Genomic DNA, 4,231 nt, shown 5'->3' on the forward strand with positions numbered 1-4,231 from the left:
CCCCCCGAAAAAAAAAAAGCTAACATTTTTTCTAATTCCACGATGCAGGCGCCCCAGTGGACAGGCTAGCTCCTTCCTGCCCCAGTGGACTGGCTAGTCCAATTTCCCCTCTGCAGACCAGCTAGCTTAATCGCTCTGATCCCCACCCTCATGGACCAGCTAGCCCCATTCTCTACCAACACGCTGGCTAGCACACCAGGTCCATGTCCCATCCATTGTGTCCCCAGCCTTTCCATTGCACACAGGGTCAATACCCCCCTCCAACGTATCCCCAGCCCTTCCCTAACACACAGGGTCCATGATCCCCCCTGGGTGTACCCAGCCCTTCCATAGCACACAAGGTCCATGCACCCTCCATGCTGTCCCCAGCCCTTCCATAGCACACAAGGTCCATGCCCCTTCCATGGTGTCCCCAGCCATTTCATAGCACCCAGGGTCCATGTCCCCTTTATGGTGTCCCCAGTCCTTCTTTAGCACACAGGGTCCATGTCCCCTCCATTGTGTCTCCAGTACATAGAGTTCATGTCCCCTGTATGGTTTCCACAGTCTTCCCATAGCACCCAGAACCATACAGCCTATACAGGAAATATTAGAGACTCTTACATGCAGGCCACGCAGGGGTGAGCAGGCCTTCATAGCACACAGAGGGGGCTCAGCATTCTGCTGTAGCTGGATTCAGCCCCATTATACGCTTCTCACTGTACCCTCTGAGATGAAATGTCAGCTCCTCTTGCCCCTTGAAGTCGGGGGGCGCTACACATGTTTGCTGTAAACGAGCTGATTTCCTCCTGGCTTTACTAAGCACTTTGTGAACTGGTTATGGAGCAAAGATCCCTGCTCCCTATGGTTTGACTGCTGGGAAAATATGGAAATATACTATAGTACTATAAAGAAGTATATGACAGTGAACATGTGGCCATCCAGGGTTATCAGGCTCACTGGCACTCCAGTACCCCAAAAGAAGGGAGCTGGCAACATGGGGTCCAAAGTAGGGCAAATCAGTGCCTCTGTCTCTCTATCTCAAACTCTCTCTTCATTCCTCTTCCATCAAACAAGGATCACACTCTGATTAGCAAGTCAAGTTGGGCATGATCCTCTCTGTTTTATGTGCATTCCTGCAAAAGTCTGTGTGGAAAATACCTTATCCCGCCGGGTGACGTCCCCTCCTCTCTCTGCTGGCGTCTATCACCAAGATGGCCGCCGGCAGGTAACAGTGGTACGCGATGATGCCACTGCGAGGAAACACCCGGTACCCACTGACCACCTGAGAGCTGGTACTGACCACCTGGAGCCCATACTGACCACCAGGAGCTGGCACTGACCACCTGGAGCCGGCACTGACTACCTGGAGCCTGCACTGACCACCTGGAGCCCGCACTGACGGCCTAAGAGCCCGCACTGACCACCTAAGGGCCTGCACTGGTTCCTGAGAGCCACACTGGCCACCTAAGAGCCTGAACAGCCTCCTGAGAGCTTGTACAGCCCCCTAAACTCCGCACTGATCTCCTGAGACCCATGAGACATAAGGCGGCAAACCCAGAGCATCACAGAATATGTAGCTTCAAATTATTCTGTATTGCTGTAAAATGTATTGCCGGGATTTGTAGTCCTCTATAGCTCATGGTATTATTCTGCAGTGCTTTACACTGTATTGCTGGGATTTGTAGTCCTCTGTAGCTGGTGCCATTCTGCATTGCTTTATAATGCATTACTGGGATTTGTAGTCCTCTATAGTTTGTGGTATTCTGAATTGCTGTATAATGTATTGCTAGGATTTGTGGTCCCTCTACAGCAGGGGCTGATAGAAGGTCTGGAAAGGAGAGTAAGGCTACATTCACACCTACAATGTTGGTGTGTTTAGTGATTCCTGTGTCAGGAACTTGCAATTTCCTGCCGCAGGAATCCCAAATCTGCCGTTAACAGCAGCTGTCATCCGTTCAAGTTATTGAACAGGTGACAGCGGCCGGATCTGAAAGGGGCAGAACACTGGCACACTGCATATAATCATTTGTGACATGCACGGTTAGGAATTAATCACTATCCCTAGACGCACGATTGATGGCAAAACAAACAAAAACAAACAAAAATAAAAACAGAAAAGGATCCCCCAAAAATGTTATTTCAGACCCTTAGCCAAGTATGTAGCCTGGAAGTCCCTTTAGAATAAGTGGTCCCATTATATCGGCCCACCACATGAATGAGTAAGGGGTAAATCCTTACTTAAAAACATAAAAAAGTAATTAAACACACACACCGAGTCCCACAACGTAAATCCAACATCAATGACATCCAGCCGTGTAGATCCAATATCAGTCACAATAAAGGATGCCCCAACAACCCACGGGACACGACAACCTGTGCAAAGACAATCAACTCCCATCAGTACTCCCACAAATGTCAGTTCTCTGGCCTTCTGGCCCGACATTGAGAGAGAGAGAGAGAGACAGACTGTATAAATACATATATATATATATATAAACACACCAACACAAACATAATGACTCGTGCCATGACGATCCTCTCCTGCTGGACTGCTGTCAATGACACCACCCATAATAAGAAGTATTTACAGGTCCTCCTTAGCAGTCTTTTCCACAGTCTCCCTGCTGAAGGTGAACATGCTGAAGAGTTTGATAGTTTGCTGGAACTAAGGCTGGCTCAGCACTTCAGGTACACTTTCCATTACAGTATATCCTGAAGAATCTTGAGCCAAGACCTCTGTAACCAAAAGGCATTTTCTGCTGTTTCTGGGGTCTTGCTTGCCATCTTGGCCCCTTTCCTGTAAATATGGCATGCATTCCCATCAACATTTCAGGTACCTTACTCAGTTGTCAAAACTTTCCGAAGTCTACCTCATCAATTCATCCAAAATGAATATATTTATCAGTGAAATGACTCTTCCCTAAAGGTAAAACTCTCCCTAATTAAGAGGAATTTCAAACAGCCAAAAGATTAAGGTGTAAATGCCCAGACTTACCTTCAAGCTTTAATTCCTACGACATTATCATTGCATAACCAAAAACAGAGAGTGGGGCTAGGTTTTCACAACTCTCCTGTAGTTGTGCCAGTAATATACCAGGCACAGGGGGCTGGAATGAGCATGCCAGCAGCCATTGCTGGGACATTGGGTGGGTCCACAGGACCCTGGGATTCGATTCGAATTTAGATGGGACAGTCGCACCAAAATCAGGGGGGTTATGTGGTGAGGTATGTATACACATTCTAAAAATGTGAAAGTGTGAATTCGGCTAAGCCAGAAAAGATGTGACGGTCACAGCAGAAATTACTTACAGGTCAATTTTACAATGCAGTATTTGTATTTACTGAAAACATACTGCAGTCTCAAGAGTCTGGTTTGTGAATCTAGTTTCACTTTCCATTCTCCAATCTGAGGTATCCCTCTTTATTTCAAGGAGAGCTCTCTGAGTATCATTTCTTCCACAGCTCCTCCTGCTAGCACACAATCCATCGTTGGATCACTGACATAGACATCACTGCTGGTATAAAGAGCTTCTTGGAGCACAGGGCACACATACTGCTTTTTCCGAGGGGATATTAGAGTGCCAGAATGAGGTATGCACAAAACTATTTGTTCAGATTCTCTTTGGTGAAGTGCTGCTTTTTGTTGTATAAAATGCTCTTTTCCTTAGCTATTTATTTTATTCAGCTTTTGTTCTCAATAGGCTCAAGGTCTGAAACACCTACGAGTGTCTTGGGGATTCCAGGAGATGTTTCCTTCTGCAGTAAATGCAGTCTTGCTCTTCTTCTCTATCATGTAATGTGATCCTGAGTGTGTACCCCATATACTTCAAAATTATATCTTAACAGTAGCTAAGCAAATGTTGCTAAAGCGTGGAAATTAGCTATACCCGATTTCCACGCTATATAGGCTTTTAGCTTTTCTTCATGTTTCAATGCATACATTCTGTAACATTTGGACACTGTGAATGACACATTATATGACATCCAACTTTGATGAAACTTTACTGATGATTGAGAGACCTTGATACACAGTGGCGTCGCTACAGGGGGGCAATTGCCCCCCCTACTTTGTTGCTTGCCCCCCGTGTGCCCCCCCCCGCTAACATTGGCGGATCGGAGTGACGTTGTGGGACCTGTGCACCCGCCTGCTTGTACGATGCGGCCAGCCCAGTCAGAGCGGCGGAGGGAGAGACTATTTTCTCGGGGGAGGGGGAATTGGGCAATTTCCAGCACTCCCTCCCCCCCTGAG

Source organism: Nanorana parkeri, unplaced genomic scaffold, assembly GCF_000935625.1.
Source record: "Nanorana parkeri isolate BGI_ZX_2015 unplaced genomic scaffold, ASM93562v1 scaffold606, whole genome shotgun sequence".
Taxonomy (NCBI): Eukaryota; Metazoa; Chordata; class Amphibia; order Anura; family Dicroglossidae; genus Nanorana; species Nanorana parkeri.